Raw genomic sequence first — 20,123 nt, forward strand, 5'->3', positions numbered from 1 at the left:
GTTCCTGGGGGTTTGGGGGGTGGAGTCTGTGGAGGGTGGGGCTTAAGGAGGGGCGTGACCTTGGCAGTGTACCGTGCCATAGAATCCAGCCTCCAAAGCAGCCGTTCTTCTCCAGGGGAGCTGATCATTGTAGTCTGAAGATCAGTTGTAACTTATCAAGATCTCACAACACTCCACTATGTGAATAGTTTAATTTTTCATTATTATCCTTCCTTCCGTTTTAAAGTCAGGTCCTATCCACATTTATATGACTCAATTTCTCACTGTTTGGTCCCTGAGAAGTATAAAAAATGCATTGTGAATGTGTCAGGGCTGTACTACTTCATTCTGTGGACAGCTTCCCAATTAAACGATCCACCATTGGGGGAATGAAAACCAAAAACCCTGCCTGTCCAAAGGAAGCATGTCAGCAGAAAAGAATTTGAGGGTATTTTCCCAGCATACTGACTGCTAATGCAAAGGGAGTCTGTTTTCCGTACCTGCCCTCTCCCAAAATCTAAAATGGTTTGATGGTTGGAAACCACACTATGTAGTTCTGTAGAAATCCATTTGTAAGTTCACATTGGTTCACTTCATGAAAATGCATCATTTTTTAGATGAGAGAATACTTGTCAAATTCTTTTATTTTGCCTTACACATGCATTCCTTAACTTGATGGACATGTATGTAGAGTATCAAAAATTCTACCTTATCTTCACTATCAACTGTGCATGAGTTATTGGCATGCCTGTTTTACAGACAGGCAAGTAGTAGACTGGGAATGTTTAATGGAACAGAGAAGTCAGATTTCTTATGATGACCCCTAAACTCTCCTGACCTATGCCCCTAGGCCAGGCTTTCTCAACAGGGGTTTTGTGAAACCCTGGGGTTTCTTAACAGGAGTTTCGCCAATTTGGTGGGAGTTAATTAATGTTTAATATATTTTTAATTTTTTAAAAAATCAAGTAATACGATTATATATGGTTATGTTAACCTGCCCCCCCCCCAATGGTCAATTATGGTCCTGGACGGGGTGGAAAAGGGAGGGGCCCCCATCATAAAAATGACTTCCGGGGGCATGACACAAAGGTGTGGCCAGATGGCATCACTTCTGGGGTTCCTCTCAGAGCCTGAAGAATATTTCAGGGGGTTTTCAATGCTTTAAAAGATGAGAAAGGCTGTTCTAGGCAGTGCGTTGATCCTCCTGCCAGATCATAGAATCACAGAGATGGAAAGGGCCCTACAAGCCATCAAGTCCAAATTCGGATCAGCTTAAAGCATCCAGGGATACGCCTGTATGTAACCCACCACGAGCCGTCATGGAGTGGCAGGTAATAAACCTAATAAATAAATAAATAAATAAATAAATAAATAAATAAATAAAATCGGTCCCACATATAGGAATGTCACTGTGGATCCTCCGGAATTGTAGCTCATCTCAACACTAAAGAGATCAGTTCCTCTGGAGAAAATGGCCGCCTTGTTGGGTGGACCCCACAGCATTATCCTTCACTGAGACTCCTCCCCGCCCCAAATCCCTCCCACTTCTGGCTTCATTCCCAAAGTCTCCAGGTATTTCCCAACTCGGAGATGGCCACCGTAACCACACATGATATGTCTGTCGTATGATACTGAATTCATACCTTCATAATATTCTTTTGTGGCAAAGTCAGAACCTCTGGTCTAGCAGCTGTCAGCCTGCCTGAGGTAGAAGATTTCCCTTGTGCTTTAAAATTACTTTAAGGCCCTTGTTCCTCTTGCTGTGAAGGTCCCTTTTGACGTGCCTCTCTGTTCCCTTCCCATCTCCACAGCTCTCCACAGCTCTGCACATTCTCTCTTCCTGCTATTGCTTAAAAGATGGCATGTGTCATTTGTTCTGCAATATTTTGTATTTTCTTCTGCTGCTCGACCTCTAAGGTTCCTAACTTGTTTATACAGATTGGGTCATTTTGTTCCCTCTTTTGTTGTTCTGTGTGTCATTGAGAGGACATGAATTTCAACTAATAAAATGATATTCGCGTGGCTGGTGGTGCCGTAGTCTCAAGACAATTTACTTACGAGTAAAATGTTTTGACTTGGCATTGAGGAAGAAGAGCTGGCTTTTATACCCTGCTTTCCACTACCCGAAGGAGTCCCAAAGTAGCTTACAAAGACCTTTCCCTTCCTTTTCCCACAACAGACGCCCCGCGAGGTAGGTTGGGAATGAGAGATCTCTGAGAGAACTGCTCTCAGCAAACTGTGACTAGCACAAGGCCATCCAACTTGCAACATGTGGAGGAGTAGGGAATCACAGTGGGGTGACCTTGGGCTCATCACAGCACTGATAAAACTGTTCTGACCGAGCAGTAATATCAGGGCTCTCTCAGCCTCACTTCCCTCACAGGGTGTCTGTTGTGGGGAGAAGGAGATTATAAGCCGCTGTGAGATTCCTTTGGGTAGAGAAAAGTGGTATATAAGAACCAACTCTTCTTCTTTCTTTTTTTTTAAATGTTTCACAAAAATAGTTTATTCTCTCATTTCTCCATCTTCTTCCTCTTCTTCCACACCCCTTATATAAAGGACATTATTACACCTGATCAGACCTTCACCAAGGTGTCCCGATAACACACCATCAGTATATTCTTCTGTATTTGCAAGCTGCATGTTCATGTAGCCGTTGACCAAGACCAGGTAGCCCTTCTATTCCATCCCTCACTTCAGCTTCACCATCACCGGCTTCCCAGTCAGCCTGTTGAGGAAGGGCTTCTGATCGAAATGCAAACTCATGGCAACCCGGCACAGCAGAAGGCAGCCGCGGCAACAAAAATTACCCACCGGGCAGCCCGTATGCCCTCCACGGGTCCAAAGAAAAGGCCAGGAAGTCTCTTCTTCTTAATCAAATTGGGTTCCCCAGATTAGAATTTGCCACTCTTTAGCCACGACACCACACTGGCTTTTTGGAATAGGCCAGGCGGTGTTTACCCTTTGCTGGTTCTTTCAGGTGACTATCCCATGCCTCCTCAGGCACAGGATGTGTGTGTGCATACGCGTGTGTATGCATGCATGCTTTCTGCTATAGAATGTCCTGGATTGGTTGTACTTCTCCTAATTAGGCCTGATCTCATTGAATCACAGAGACGCTGAAAGGAAAGAATGACTGTACAATACCTTACCGCTATGCGATAAAAGGCAGTAAATTATCTCAGCTGCCTTGGAGGGCTGTTACAGCTTAATGTTTGCAAATGGTTGGCAATTCCTAGATGAAAGGTAACTACAGGCGTCGAGTGTTACCGCGTGCCGTATTCAGAAACAAAATCAAAGCCGAGCAAAGGATGGAAATTGGAGAATTCTGCCGCTGAGCGATATTTAAGAGGCGGAAGTTTAAAATCCAGGCTGCCTGCTTGGGAAACACCTGGTATTGTCAACTTGTTTTTTCGGAGGGTTGAAAGAACTGCAAATCAAAATTTCCATTGAGAAACTGCCATGGTGCCTTGTTAGAATCAGTGACTTCAGACGAAAAGTCACACGTTTTGTAGCGAATGAAGAATACAGACAGCACCACTCCATCTTTGCAGTCACATTGCCTGGTTGCTGACTCCCACTTGTCATCTTCCTTCCCTCTCAGGATGTAAGGAACTTGGTACCACATTTGGCAGGGCATCATTCCTTATAGGATTGCCCTTTTAATCAGGACTGGAATGAAACTTTGGTGAATAGTCAGGGCTTTTTTCTGTGCTCTGTCATCGGACAGGTCCAAAAGCTCAGGAATCAACTCCTTGGTTCCAGCCCTGGCCTCCAGACCTCTTCTCCAGTTATTATATTTAAAAAAAAAATTCACCAGTTAGTATATGCACCCCTCTTTTCATTTCCAAGGCCATGCAAATACACAGTAATGGCAATCCCAGAGGAAAACAAGGAGTGAGTCAACCTCCAGACCCCCCTGAGGAGGAGCTTAAAGCAGGCTTTCTCAACCAGGGTTTTGTGATTTCTTGACAGCCTTGGAAAGGTTTCCCAAATGAGGGGAAGTTAATATTTATTTATTCATTCATTCATTTATATGCATGTATGAGAGCCAGCTTGGTGTAGTGGTTAGGAGTGCAGACTTCTAATCTGGTGAGCCGGGTTTGATTCCATGCTCCCCCACATGCAGCCAGCTGGGTGACCTTGGGCTCATCACAGCACTGATAAAACTGTTGTGACCAAGCAGTGATATCAGGGCTCTCTCAGCCTCACCCACCTCACAGGATGTCTGTTGTGGGGAGAGAAAAGGGAAGGTGACTGTAAGCTGCTTTGAGACTCCTTCAGGTAAAGAAAAGCAGCATATAACAACCAAGTCTTCTTCTTCTTCTTCTTCTTCTTCTTCTTCTTCTTCTTCTTCTTCTTCTTCTTCTTCTTCTTCTTCTTCTTCTTCTTCTTCTTCTTCTTCTTTGTATATGTGTGTGTATGTGTGATGATAAACATTTATTGAGTGATATGACCATATATGGTCTTGTTGACCTGCCCTACCCTCCCAAAATGGCCAATGATGGTCCTGGAGGGCATGGGAAGGGGAGGGGCCCCAGGTTGGCATGTTCACAGCTGTGCTTCCCAACCATATTTTGCACAATTACACCACTTCTGTGGTTTCTCAAAGCCTGAAGACTGTTTCAGAGGTTTCTCAGTGGCAAAAAGGAAAGCTTTTGTGTTTTGAAGGAAAGCATTTGTGTTCTTAGAGGTTTATGTGATAATTTTGTTTACGGATCAAACCAAAGGTCCATCTAGTCCGGCAGTCTCGTGGTTTTTTCCCAACCATATTCTGATGCTTGTGGCATCTTCCCCCATGAATGAAAGGGGGTGACTTGGTTCTTTGCGAATTATGTATGTGAAGACATTCTGGCAAGGTGCTCTTCAGACATGCTTGCCCATTTTATGTTTTTTAGAGTATTAAGTGTTGTGTTTGTAGAAAAACTTCCTTTTTTTCTGCGTTTCTCATACTCTTTGTCTTGAAATAGGTGGGAGCTGCAAAATCAAATTGGTAGATTTTAAAAATTTTTAGTTAGTGACGTGTTTATCAATAGGACCATCTTTCTTTGCCCTAGAGGTGATTTCCATCCAGTCTCTCAATAGTCACAGTTAAAATCTGAGTCCTGGAAGCAACAACCGTGGCTTATCCCACACGTGTTGGATAATGCACTTTTGATGTCCTTTTGCAGCTGGATTTACCTGTGCAAAAGAAGATAAAGTACTTCTAAAGTGCATTGAAAGTGCATTATCTAAGGTATGCAGAATGAGCTGTCACCTTAATAACAGCAGTAAGAAGTCTGGGCTTTTTGTTAGTGCCCTCGTGACATATATTCCGTGAGGCTTTTCTTCTTCCTAATGAGACAGAAATGCAATCTTGCGGTAATCCCCAAACTGCATCATTGTTCAGTCTGAAGCGTTTTATGAAATATCTCAACTATTGTGATGAAATTCTGCACCAGCAAGGCATAGTGATTATTGGAGATGATTATAAAGGTTTTTGGATTTTTTCCCAATAAAGGATGTTCAGAGTCCCAGTTATTCTGCCTTGAGATCTTGTATGTGGCAATGCGTGTGCAAAAAGACAGGCGTGTTGGGAGAACAGTTTGGTATGGAAGATATCATAAATTGTCCAGGTGTAAATTATCTGTGCAAAGGGAAAAGCGAGAAGGTGAGGCAGATACGTTTGGTGTGAAGAAGAAGAATTGGTTTTTATGCCCTTCTTACAATTGCCTTCCCTTCCTCATCCCACAACGAACACCCTGAGAGGTAGGTGGGGCTGAGAGAGCTCTGACAGGACTGCTCTTGTGAGAACAGTTCTATCGGGACTGTGACTGGCTGAAGGTCACCCAGCTGGCTCTATGTGGAGGAACAGGGAATCATACCCAGCTCTCTGGATTATTTTTTTTACTACTACACCAAGCTGGCTCTGTAAATCCAATCATAAATCAGCAGATTTCACAGTTACAAATAATGACTGATGAGAGATTTCAGAAGTTCAAACAGAGAAGCAAAATAACAAACTTGGTTAAATAGAGTAAATAGCTCCTCAGGGTGTATTCTAACGTTTAGGTGCAAATTAACTAATATGGGTAAAACGTTATTGACTGACACAACGTGTTAAGAACAACCAATTAAAATTTCTTAAAAGCAGGTGTTGTAGAACTATTAGAGGTTGTAGTGAATAAGGTTGTAGTGTATGGTATGTTTGATTTCTTGATTAATTCACACTCAGCACTTTCACATTGTATATTCCCTTTGATTTTCCTTCTTGTTTGGAGGTCTGAGATAGTATGTCCAGGGAGATTAAACTATTCCCCAACCAGTTTCTAGCTTCTTGTGATATCTTCTGTCTGATTTGTGTTCATTGATTCTCTGATGCAAAGAATGACACATTGCTTCAGTGTGCATAGTAGAAGGACATTGTTGGCACATGATGGCATGAATTAAATGGGATGATGTACAAGTTCTAATGAGACCATAATGAGGTATCCGATATTATGAGATTCTGCAAGAGAATTATTAGCCAAGTGTAAATCAGGGTGAAGTTGGCATCTAGAAGCTTCATGATTACATCGGAAGAACCCCGTTGGATCAGACCAGTGGTCCATCTAGTCCAGCATCCTGTCTCACACAGTGGCCAACCAATTCCTCTGGATGGCCAACAACAAGGCACATAGGCCTTCCCTTGATGTTGGCTCCTGACTCTGGGATTCTATCGTTTACTGCCTCGGAATATGGAGACCCAACACCCACGGTTCGTAACTGGTCAGCAAATACTTCACCCCGCCACTGTATTATGTTACCAGGATCATTACAAATTAAAATTGTCCAAGAATGGCATGCTAAAATTTGACAATAGTGCAGACCCCAGCTCATGATAAATAATACTGCCCAACACCTTTCATTAGTAAAGCAACATGTGTGTTATATTCACATCTCAAATCTGCTGCTTGTGTGTGTGTGTGTTGGGGAGGGGGGAATCAATTTTGCAGTTTTGAAGTCTTCTCTTTCTCTCCCTTCAGAGGACTGAGATGCTGTTTTCTTGTCATTAAAGAGCAGGGTTTAGATATTGATCCTGCAAAGCTCCCACTTTTGACACTCAAGGAGCGGACAGGTGTCTCTGTCAGGCAATTGTCCCTCCTTGGCTGTGTAATAGCAGGGAGAGATTTTCCTTGTCAGAGGTGTGCTTGCACATGGTGTCAGAGAGACAGAGGGATATGGCTTCATTTTGGGTTTTTGGCACCTGGCGCTCAGCAGGCCCATAGCATGGAGGCGAGTTCATTGTATACCATTCCAGTGGCAATATCAATCTTAAAATGTTTTCTACCCCCTGCAGCCCGGAACACGTATTTGTTTTGCTCTGAGATGTCATAAAGGAATACTTCTATTGTCACCCACCACCTTTGTTTCTCAATATTTTTTGTAAAAATACAAGTGAGTTCACAGTCATTTCATGGTAACAAACAAGGAAAGTAAGCAGTAATAGGGCCCAAAGAAAGCCCTGGGTTGGTGGTGGTGGTGGTGGTGGTGGTGGTGGTGGTGGTGGGGAGAGCAACTGACCTTCAGGACTAGGGGCAATGATGAAGATAAAACTAGGCCAAGAAGTTGGGTTTACCAAGGGTACCCAACATTGCCCCTCTGTAGCTCCCAATTTTGGCAGGCTTGTTAACTTGGGAAGTTTTATGAGCATGGCAGATGCTTACTCTTCTGTTTGTAGCTTCATGTGATCACTTTATGGTTTTTGAGGGGAGAGGAAATTCAGCATCAGCGGCATTGGAGACTCAAGGCTTTGTGGGTTGAAGCCCAGCTGTGTCTCCTTTTTCTCAGCCTTCCCTAGGCAGAGAACTTTGCCAATGCACTGCTGTGAGGGGAAAACAAAGCTAAAAAAGTTTGAGGACCGTGGTTGGCTGAGTAGACACTTACCTAGGCAAGGTGGCCAATTGAATCCAATATTTCCAGGAGAATATGCATGGATCCAGGTGAAGAAGAAAACAGGAAGAAAGCTTGTATATAATCTAAAGGCTTGTTATCAGTATTAACCCCCCCCCCTCAACTTGTCAAGTCGTTGACTCCAGAGGGCATGGGTGGCCAAACAATGGCTCTCCAGATGTCCATGAACTACAATTCCCATGCTCCCCTGTCAGGGGTTCATGGTAATTGTAGTCTATGGACATCTGGAGAACCACATTTTCCCCATCCCTGCCATAAGGTTTTCCAGGCAAGAGATTATCGGTGATGATTTGCCATGGTCTGCCTCTTCGTGGCTGCCCTGGACTTCCTCGGAGAAAGATCACTTCATTTTATTTTATTTAGATTTCTAACCTGCCCTCTCCGCAAGATCAAGATGAGTAGCCATATTAGTTCGTATGTAGCAGTAGTCCTGTTAACACCTTAAAGAATGATCTAGATGAGGGGGTGGAGGGACTACTCATCAAGTTGCAGATGACACCAAATTGGGAGGACTGGCAAATACCCTGGAAGATAGAGACAGAGTTCAACAAGATCTGAACACAATGGAAAAACGGGCAAATGAGAACAAGATGCAATTTAATAAAGATAAGTGTAAAGTTCTGCACCTGGGTCAGAAAAATGAAAAGCATGCCTACTGGATGGGGGATACACTTTTAGATAGCACTGTGTGTGAACGAGACCTTGGGGTACTTGTGGATTGTAAACTAAACATGAGCAGGCAGTGTGATGCAGCGGTAAAAAAGGCAAATGCCATTTTGGGCTGTATCAACAGAGGCATCACATCAAAATCACAAGATGTCATAGTCCCATTGTATACGGCAGGGATGGTCGGCCTGTGGTCCTCCAGATGTTTGTGGACTGCAGTTCCCATGAGCCCCTGTCAGCAAACACTGGCAGGGGCTCATGGGAGTTGTGGTCCATGGGCATCTGGGGGACCACAGGTTGACTACCTCTGGTATACGGCACTGGTCAGACCACACCTGGAGTACTGTGTGCAGTTCTGGAGGCCTCACTTCAAGAAGGACGTAGATAAAATTGAAAGGGTACAGAGGAGAGTGATGAAGATGATCTGGGGCCAAGGTACCAAGCCCTATGAAGATAGATTGAGGGACTTGGGAATGTTCAGCCTTGAGAAAAGGAGGTTGAGAGGGGACATGATAGCCCTCTTTAAGTATACGAAAGGTTGTCACTTGGAGGAGGGCAGGATGCTGTTTCCGTTGGCTGCAGAGGAGAGGACACGCAGTAATGCGTTTAAACTACAAATACAACGATATAGGCTAGATATCAGGAAAACTATTTTCACAGTCAGAGTAGTTCAGCAGTGGAATAGGCTGCCTAAGGAGGTGGTGAGCTCCCCCTCACTGGCAGTCTTCAAGCAAAGGTTGGATACACACTTTTCTTGGATGCTTTAGGATGCTTTGGGCTGATCCTGCATTGAGCAGAGGGTTGGACTAGATGGCCTGTATGGCCCCTTCCAACTCATGATTCTATGAAGAGCAAAATGTGTGCCAGGGGATGAGCTCTTATGAGTTACAAAGGCTCATCCTCTGCCACACATTTTGTTCTTCCTTAAGGTGCTACTGGACTCTTGCTCTTTTCTCCTGGACTTCCTTGGAGGTCTGCCATCCATATACTAACCAAGGCTGACCCTGCTTAGTTTCTGAGATCTGACAGGGTCACATGGGTCAAATGTCAGTCTGAGGTAAACTGAGGCAACCTCTTTATCCCTTTTTCAACCTTTCAATCTTTATCCCTTTTTCAACCAGACCTTATTCAGAGACAGTGTTGTTGGAAAGTAACCTTTTGAAATCCCTGGTCTACCATGTAACCACTAGCACTCCCCCTCTCTCCCCACAGACCCTCTCGTCTTTGGTCCCATCCCTCCCCTCCCTTTTTCTCCTTACGGTTGACCATCAAACAGAAACTTCCCACGGGCCTCTCTCTCTGAGAGCCAGCTTGGTGTAGAGGTTAAGAGTGATGGTCTCTGATGTGGATAGCTGGGTTTGATTCCCTGCTCCTTCACATGCAGCCAGCTGGGGGACACTGGGCTAGTCACAACACTGATAAAGATGTTCGGACCAAGCAGTAATATCAGGGCTCTCTCAGCCTCGCCTCCCTCACAGGGTGTCTGTTGTGGAGAGAGGAAAGGAAGGGCAACTGTAAGCCATTTTGAAACTCCTTTTGGTAGAGAAAAGCGGCATGTAAGAACCAACTCTTCTTCTTCTTCTTCTTCTTCTTCTTCTTCTTCTTCTTCTTCTTCTTCTTCTTCTTCTTCTTCTTCTTCTGTCAAACATACATTGATGGTGCATAAAAATCTAATCATTCAGCCTCCCACCGCCCACCCATCCGGGCACATTAAGAACCCAGAAATTAATTGTTGCTGAGAACAGAGAGGTGTCAACGCTTACAAGGAGAATGTGAGACTGACGGTTGTCCCCTGTGCTAAAGGAAGATGTAGGTTAAGAACTTGAGCAAGGAATGATGGTCGGAGTCCATTTGACAGCTAGGAAATGGAATGACACCCGGCATTCTCTGATTGCCCTCAATTAGCCTATGCAAAGAGGGAATTAATTACCAGTATTGGGGGAAAAGACCCACCTCTGCCCTTCTTGTTCAGGCTCTTACTTATATCGAGTGTTTCTCCGCCTGCACTAATAGAAGTCTCAGAATCTTGATAGTCCCTTTCGGCCTTCTTGCTGCCCCCAACTCCTTTTTTTATTATTTTGCAAGAAGGATCTTCTTATCAGCAGCAGTTTAATCAATCAATAGACGGAGGCCAGCCTTACATGATAACCGATGCTCTTTAAAGTTATTGAACTCCGTCCCGCTCTTCCTTGGTCCTCTGCCACCAGGAATTGCCGTACACAGAATGGTTAATTTGGGCCATTTGCTTTGCCATGAAAGATGGCTGTCCCTGAGTCCTTGGTAATGGGTTGCCATTAATCAAATGGATGGCCTGCTCTGGAAAGTAAATAAAAAGGCCAAATAAAAACAGCCAAGAACTGCAGGCTGAGTTTCTGTACTTCTTTCTTACTCTCTAGCCTTTCTAGTGTGGCTGCTGGTCGGTTGGGATCCCAATGGACTTTCACATGACTCAGTTCACAAGGCAAGTTTGCCTAGCTTATACTGCTTGCATGTTGGTTTGCTTTTTAATGTATTAAAACAGAGAACCAGCTTGGTGTACTGGTTAAGAGTGGTGGTCTCTGTTGTGGAGAGCTGGGTTTGATTCTCCACTCCTTCACATGCAGCCAGCTGGGGGACATTGGGCTAGTCACAGTTCTGTTAGAGCTGTTCTGACAGAGCAGTTATAAAAACGTTATAAAAAATGGGTAAAAAAAAACAGCTCTTCTTCTTCGCTCTGTTCGAGCTGTAACTTGTATCTGCAATGAAGATAAAACATGGCCACACCAACAGCACATTATGCATGTGTGCTGAATCTCCTTTTAGTTCAGAATGCTGACTTGAAAGTGTGGGGTCGGGGGGTCTGTATGGCATGTTGGATGGCCACTTTCAGTTGGCTTCCCAATCTGAGATGGGAGAACGGTGTCCCCTGATAATTGCTGGTCATTAGCAAAGTGAGCCCACCGCATGTGGCATGTGAAGGACCAAACAGGCAAGCACCATATCTGTCAGGATTCATAACATTCAGTGCCTTTTTGATGCTCAGAGTGTGCCACAAAAGTTATCCATCCCACTCTAAGCCTGCTGACTTCAGTGGATTTGGAGGGGCATAACTCTGCTGGCACTGCTAGAAATTTGGTTAAACTTGATGTCAGGAACTCATACAGATAGGACTGACAGGGGGGAAGTAGATGGGCAGCATGGGGATATGAGAGTGTGGTTGGGAGGTCCCCAATATGCTGATTTCGCACAACAATGACATCATCATTTTAGAGGTGACACGGTGGCTTTTGGGCAAAACCTTGATACAGCTGGAGTCTCCACCTACATCCTCCCTCTTCTGGGGTATCAACAGGCGATGACTCAGCATAGTTTTTTTTAATGGTTAGATTGAGTTGTTTCACCGTATTCTACTGCGTTTATGTGTTTTACCATAATGCTGTACACCAGTGGTCCCCAATCTTTTTATCACTGTGGACAGGTCAATGCTTGACAATTTTACTGAGGCTTAGGGGGGCTTAGTCTTTTGCCGAGGGACATCGCCGCCACCTGAGCTTTCCCGCTGGCGCCCCTGACTTCCCACCACCCACTGGGGGGCGCTGCCAGGAGGAGTTGCGCAGTGCCACACCGAGGGGGAGCCCCAGCCATGGCAGCCGCCGGAGAGCACCAAAGGTGAGCCGGCAGCACAGTAGCAGGGCAGCCCCTGAGGCAGCAGCTGGGGAGGAGGACGAGGAGGAGCCACGAGCCAGTACCGGTCTCCAGACCAGAGGTTGGGGACCACTGCTGTATACCACCCAGAGATGACAGGTTCAAGAGGGGCAGCCTATAAACAAACAAACAAATACATGCATGGCTCTGCCCCACAGATCGTCCACTGCTGCCATGTGTACTTACTCTCCCCATCCGAAACTCCTAGAGCTGGTTTTTGCGGCTTTGCCCCAGAGACCGCTTGCCACAGTCACTTGCACCCAGTTCTCCCCATCTGAAACTCTCAGAGGTGGCATTTGTGACACTGTCTCAGACACCACCTGCCACCGAATGCATTGGGTGTGGGGGAGCCAGTGAATTGTAAGTTTCAGCTGGGGGGAAGTGGGCAGGTGCATTCAAGGTGTCAGACTCCAGGAGTTTCAGGGGTGGGTGGCGTCTGCTGTAAAGCCATAATCGCCACTCTACAATTTTGTGTAGGGGGAATTCGTGGGGGGGGGATTCCTCGGTTTTAGTAAAGCCCTGGAGTGGAGGAAGGGGCCAAAGAGAGGGTCCCTACATACATCCCTCCATACAGAAGTGGACCCGTTCTTTCTCAGCGTGAAAACAAACCTAAACTCTAGGGACAGAAAAAGTTCCTTATGTGTGTGAATCATATCCACTGACTCCCAGTTTACATAGAACATGAAACTGAAATAGAAAACTGATAAAGAATCTGGTGCTCACAAAATGGAGGCAGCTTGTGCAGATTCCTTGCCCTGGTAACACACTTACTTGAGAGCTGACACCTTCCAAAGTTTAAATTCAAGTGGGTAAGCCATATTGGTCTGAAGTAGCACAACAAAATCAGAGTCCAGCCGCACCTTTAAGACCAACAAAGATTTATTCAAGGTGTATCCTTCCAAAGGTTTCATTCAGTTCCTCTGCATGACGGAGCCTGGGAGACTTTGCAAATAACACCCCTCCAGTTGTTTATTTTAAGCGAATGAATATTGTTACAAATGGTGTGTTACCACAATTTTCTTTTAAGCAAAATCCTTAGCCCCATTCGTTGTGGATATTTAAGAAGAAAAGCACATCCCTGCAGTGGAAAAGGCGTTAGCTTATATTAATGAAAACATGGGACTCGGAGAACCTGAGATGCACAATGTGAGATGGGCACTTTCATCTATGTGAAATAACGCCGTTTACATCCACTTCAGCGACGGTTTGCAAGTGGATTTTGCCATTTCACAAAGAAAAAAACCCAGTTGCAAAGTGGATTGAAAATGCAGTGGAAGTATGTCATTTGCTCTGTGTGAAAATGTCTAATATTCAGTGGCCAATTAAAAACCACACAAATATGGAGGGATGGCTACCATAAGTACAGAGGGAGAAAACAGCTGCCTTTTGAGGAGGACCGGAGAGGAAAGGACACGCAGTAATGGGTTTAAACTACAAGTACAACGATATAGACTAGATATCAGGAAACAAAATTTTCACAGTCAGAGTAGTTCAGCAGTGGAATAGTCTGCCTAAGGAGGTGGTGTGCTCCCCCTCTCTGACAGTCTTCAAACAAAGTTTGGATACACACTTTTCTTGGATGCTTTAGGATGCTTTGGGCTGATCCTGCATTGAGCAGGGGGTTGGACTAGATGGCCTGTATGGCCCCTTCCAACTATATGATTCTATGGTTCTATGCTTCTACTGGGAATACAGAAACTTTACCACCCGTCTGGCTTTGCTGCAATATTTCCCAAAACTTCACAGCAAAGTAGGTTTGGAAAAGATGGGTGAAAAATCAGGCGGAGCCTGAGAGATGTGCAAATGAATCATGACACTGGGGGAACTGGGGGGGGGCATTTCCTAACACCAACAAGACCAGGACAAATAACCCATGTGGAGAAGAACCTTGGCTGCATAAATGTCTGCTTCCTCATATCACTCCCCTTACAATAAAGATATTCCATTTTCAACATTATTTATACAACAGTGGCATGCTTGGCATGCATAAATTGCATGTTTGCATACATTTCATAAGGGGGAAAAAAGGTCTCATTGATCCTATAAAGAAAACTGACAGACCAAAACTAAATTTGCAATGACAACATGGAAACCAAAAGCAACACCCCCCCTCCCCAACTTCTCCATCCATCCCTGATCTCCATATAAGCCAAGTATTAAAAAAAATAAATAAACTTAGGAATGATTGGACTTGGGGACCTTTGGTTGCTGCTCGTTCAATAATATAGACGTGAGCCAAGAGTAACAAATAGAAAGAATTTAGATCTGTTCATTTTTTCTGCAGTCGAATATCTCCCAGATGTGTGATTACGCTCCGCACAGGCAAAATTATCGGTGTATGATCTACCCGTGATTTAGTTGATTTAATCAATACTGAAAAATTATTGGGGTGCTCTGCTTCAGAAGAGGGGGGAAAAATTCCGCTGGCAGATCTGCTGATCAAACTCCACCGTACAAGAGTGCTGTTAGCTGAAAAATACATCCGGCTGGAAAAATCGAGTAGGTTGTGTTATAATAACCAGGGTGCTCAGTGAGAAGGATCTACAGATCTTTTCCATCCTGGAAATACTTAACGATAAAGCAGCTCGGGTTTTCAGGAAACTGCTGAGACTCGCAGGGGGTGTCTTTACTTGAGCCCGTTTTGTTTTCTGAACAATGTCTTTATTTGGCGTGACCTTGACAAAGAAGCCATTGTTTGGTTTCCAGCCCTACCGCTGTCAGAGAATCTACGGCTTTGAGACAGAAGCGAAGGGCCAGAGTGAGAAGTGGAGCAGAGATGTGCCACAAGACCATTACTGGAGGGAGGAAGGGGTTTTTCGTGTCATGTGCTTTGGAGAATGGAAACATAATAATTGGTGACAGAAGTCCTGGCTCGGGCTGTGAGGAGGTGACAGGGACTGACAATGGGAAGAAGATGCTTGCGGGTAGCCTAATGGAGGCTCACAGCAGTTCTAGCTGGGATGAAATAAAACCTTGACAAAGGAAACTTTTCAGGATTTCTGTTTTGCTCGGGTATTTTTCGGCCTTCAAATTGCCAGGGAAGAAGACTCAGGGAGGAAAGTTGGTGGAGGAGATGTGGATTCTGTTCGTCCATGGGGTTGAATGCAGGGCTGGCCCAACCACTAGGCCAGGCTTTCTCAACCAGTGTTTTGTGAAACCCTGGGGTTCCTTGATGGCCTTCAAAAGGTTTCCTAAATAGGTGGAAGTTAATTAATTTTAATATATTTTTAAAATTTGTTAAAGAGTTATTGGGCGATATGACCATATATGGTTATGTCAGCCTGCCCCCCCCCAAAAAATGGCCAGTGATGGACCTGGACGGGGTGGGAAGGGGAGGGGCCATGGGAAGGCATGTGCACAGCTCTGCTTTCCAACCATATTCTGCACCATCTCATCACTTCTGGGGTTTCTCAAAGCCTGAAGAATGTTTCAGGGGGTTCTCCGTGGTCACAAAGTTGAGAAAAGCTGCACTAGGCAAACCTACGTGGTCATATAGGGCAGGGGTAGTCAATCTGTGGCCCTCCAGATGTCCATGGACTACAATTCCCATGAGCCCCTGCCAGGCAGGGGCTCATGGGAATTGTAGTCCATGAACATCTGGAGGACCACAGGTTGACTACCCCTGATATAGGGTACCATGTTTTGAGGGGTGCCAGAAAAGAAAGAGGGGATCCATCCTTCCCATTGGCCTTTCTCTTTGTGTAGCTTTTGGAGAGCTTGCCAGTGGAAAGTCCTGTCAAGTTGGACCTGACTTACGGTGACCTCGTAGGGCAGCCTTTTTCAAACTGTTGACCGTGGAGGAGCCCATGAAACAATCTTTCAGATCTTGAGGAGCCCCAGAAGTGATGTCAGCTGACCACGTCTCCCTACCACTCCACACAACCCCCCCAGAAGTGACATCACCACCCCCTTAACAGACGAGCTCAAGGAGGACGAGGGGGAGAGACAGGTGGGAGTACGTGTCCAGGCTCTGTCCCATCCCAGAAACAGAAGCCACAAGATAACATGCTCAGGAGGGTGGGAGGAAAAGGAGTAGAAGCAGCTAATTCCCTAGCTTGTGGCCAAGTCCATTAAGGCAGGAGGGAAACGGCTGTGGACCCCCTCTGGAGCTCCCACAGACCCCTAGGGGGTCCATGGACCCCTGGTTGGGAATCCCTGTGGTAGAGTTTTCAAGGCAAGAGATGTTCAGAGTTGGTTTGCCATAGCCTGTCTCTGTGTTCCTAGAGTCTTTGGAGTTCCTTGCAGTCTCCCAACCAAGTATTAGTCAAGGCTGCCCCTGCTTAACTTTCAAGATCTGATGAGATCAGACTAGCCTGACGCATTCAGCTCAGGCCTTGGAAGAGCATAGGTCTTTTATTTTTGCATTGTTCATTCTGAATTCCCAGTGAGTATAACTCTCCTTCTACTCTGCTCCCTCTTCTCTCCATTGAAGGGGGAGTGAGGACACCAACGCCATGGCTTGCATAGAGCACAGAACAACCTTGGGCTGGCTCAGGCTATGGGTCTTAGGTACCTTTGCACCCCTGGAAATGCTAGGTGCCTCCTGTTTTTACAGAACGTCCAAAGCTTGGCTCATTTTCATCAGTGTTGAGAAATGTTCTGTGCATGTGTTGCCATTGAAGAAAACTAGATAATCCCTGCTCCCCTGCCACCTTATGTATGGACACCAGTGATAGAATCATGGAAGGGACCTCCAGGCTCATCTAATTCAACCCCCAACACAATGCAGGAACTCACAACTGCCTGCCCACCCACAGGGACCCCAATTCCATGCCCAGAAGATACTCCCCCATGAAGAGCCACAAGAGCCAAGCCCTGACACAACCCTTCCTGCCCACCCTCTCACAATCCGCCTACGTCGTTGGAGTGCAGCTTCTTTTCTTATCACTCTGGACTTCCTTTTGAAAGGATGAAGCTTCTTAAGGTATCCTCCTGGCAGTCAGCTGTGGCCAACCCATGGCTTGCAAGCAACTGATGGAATTCACTTTCTAGATGAAACCACACAAGTAATTCTAGAATCGGGCCCATCCCGTGATGACCGAGGCATTTGAGGCACAAATCATGGTTTTCATACTCTATGTGAAAATGTGGCCTGGATGACTGATGACATTTTAGTGTTGTGGTTGCTGTCGAACGTCCTTGCTTTGTTGCCTCCCAGTGTTCCTCCGTGTTGCTCATGCCCGGTGTTCAGTGTTCTATCCCGTGGTTCAATTTCGTTGTTGCTGACTGCAGCAATTTGAAAATTGCTATCTCCTCTGCTACAGAAAGCGCAGGAGCTTCCAGCGTCCCTCCGACATAATGTGCTCGTGTAGTCCATTTGTCATTGACACAGTAAAAGTAATGACTCTATATTCTTTTTTTGTGGTGAGACAAACCGTCTCCCTTTATGTACAGATAATAGTCACACTGGAGATGGGTGTGGGAGGGGGGGCATCTTGCTGCTGTTGTTCTTGGTGGAGGCTCTGCATTCAGTTTTCCCCTTTCCCATTTCCATACAGTCTGTAGGTATCCATGGTGTCTGCACAATATGCACAAAAAGTCAGCTTCACAAGCCCTGAAAAGCAATTGAGAGTTGTGCGCAAACACACAATTCAGGAGATGTTTCTTATGTCTCCCTAAGGCTTGTGGCGCAGATTAGTAGCAGACATGCAGTCTGAAGCTCTGCCCATGAGGCTGGGAGTTCAATCCCAGCAGCCGGCTCAAGGTTGACTCAGCCTTCCATCCTTCTGAGGTCAGTAAAATGAGTACCCAGCTTGCTGGGGGGTAAACGGTAATGACTGGGGAAGGCACTGGCAAACCACCCTGTATTGAGTCTGCCATTAAAACACTGGAGGGCATCACCCCAAGGGTCAGACATGACCCGGTGCTTTCACAGGGGATACCTTTACCTTTACCTTAAGGCTTGTATTGGTAGAGGAGTTCTTCATCTGCATCATATGTTGCATGGGTTATGTCTGGATTTCCCTGTATTGCCTACTGGGCCCAGATGATGGTCCCAGACTAGACTCCCAGAACAGAGGTCATAGCACATGCCTCCCATGAGCCTAAGCATTCCTAGGTGAGCAGATTGGTTTCTTGTTCATTGGGTTGGATCCAGCCAGGGTCTTTTGTTTGTTTGTTTTGCTGAATTTTTCTTCTTCCTATAGCCTCCATGCCACATGCCAGTTGTCCACGAAGGCTGCTTGATTTACATCATATCACTTTAGTAGCCAAAAGTGACACTTCTTTTTCTGTCACGTACCAGCAGAAAACCTGGCTAGGTCCAACTCACTGATAGTATCTTCCCGACAACTCACTGCTTAGGAAGCAATTGGCCCTGATTAGGTGATATTTGACCAATAGGAAAAAAGGCAGTCTGAGGGATCTCCACAATTGTGAAAATGCAGAGGGAGGGGAGATGTAGAGAAGAACTGTGCCCTGCCTAACCAGTGGCAATGCTTGCGGGTCAACTGCTAAGAAAAGCAAGAGTACGCTGAGTTTGCGGCAAAGCCCTGAACATTGAAAAGTCACCTAAGCAAAATCAATTCTAAGATGGTCAAGAAGAAGACGTTTCCACTTGGGTTACTAAACCATTCCCCCCTTTTGACTTAATTGATTTGCATCTTATATTTGGGGGGACAGGTCACAATAATGTCATAGGCATGTTCATGTCTGTATGGGAAGAATGTAATTAAGTCAGACTTGAAAAGATAATAAATAATAACTCTTTAAAAACCCATCTCAGTGAGCATCTTTTATACTTAGTGATGTTTTGCAGACCTTAGGCATTCTTTGCAAATAGCAGGTTGTGATATAAAGAACGTCTTGCCTTGAATTGGTGGGTGGCATGTTTATGTTTCCTACATGTGGAGAAAACACAGCATTGCTCCCATCCTAACTAGCTTCTGGAGTTCGTAGTTCCTCGGGCTTTTGCATTGCTCTGAGCCATTTGGATGATGGCCAGACAAAATATTTGCATTTCAGCCAATCAGCTCCCTGCTGTTTTACATCTCAAGGATATTGGAAAAGGTACTTTAAAAGGCATAAACACCAGCAGATCCACAAAGTACAGATCTCTCTCCCCCCCTTCCTCTTACAAGATTGACAATATAATCCAAAGCATTCACTTTTAGCTGACAACTTACCATGGGAGTGAAATGTACCTCAAGAAGTCCATGCAAATATCAGTATCACTGAGGGGCCAACCTACGTCCCTGGGCATAAAATAACATAGTAAAAATGCAGCGATAATAGTTCTTATCCCACAAACAGTGTTAAGATCAAGCAACTAAAAGCTGCTCAGGGCCCCCAATCCCCAAAGATAAAACTGGCCTTGACCAGGGTTAGAGCTTTTTTGGCCTTGGAATGCTCTACCTGATGAGAGCAGGGCCCTCTGGGACTCTAAACAATTCTGGAGGACGTGCAAGATGGAGTTGGTCTGCCAGGCCTATGGTTGAGGCCAGAAAATCTGTTCCACATAATATTTTTCTGGTAAGGCCTTGGAGGAGGAGCATGTCTCATAGCTTAAGTGCCACTCAGCACTAAGCACCCACTCAGGGTGTCTGTCCTGCCCCTGAGCGCCTCCTCCTCCAACCGGATTGCCTGTCTGTCCAGCGGCCAGCCAATTGCTTTCCATGTCCCACCCCTGACCACCTCCTCCTCCTTCCACTTTCCTCTGAGGCTTGGAGGCTGCAGATCCCTGCCACGTGAGAGCTGCCCCTGCTGGCGAGTTCCCTAACAGCTGCCTACAGCCTTTCCAGGTCCTGGGGGAGGGGGAGGCCATCCACAGAATTCTTCCATTCCACCACCCCAATATAACTCCTGTTGTATTCCTGAATACAATGAGCTTGGCCCCTAGTAACATCATAAGATACTGGCCTCCT

At 45.6% G+C, this 20,123-nt stretch overlaps 1 protein-coding gene and 1 pseudogene across 2 annotated transcripts in view; one reads left to right on the top strand and one right to left on the bottom strand.

The window, feature by feature from the left end:
* The window catches only part of GPC6 (glypican 6), a 947,632-nt gene that overhangs the window by 425,505 nt on the left and 502,004 nt on the right, over nt 1-20,123 (top strand). The window lies entirely within an intron of this gene.
* On the bottom strand, nt 2,465-2,745 carry LOC143840406 (small nuclear ribonucleoprotein F pseudogene; annotated as a pseudogene).

The sequence above is a fragment of the Paroedura picta genome, chromosome 6 (genome assembly GCF_049243985.1).
Source record: "Paroedura picta isolate Pp20150507F chromosome 6, Ppicta_v3.0, whole genome shotgun sequence".
Lineage (NCBI taxonomy): Eukaryota > Metazoa > Chordata > Lepidosauria > Squamata > Gekkonidae > Paroedura > Paroedura picta.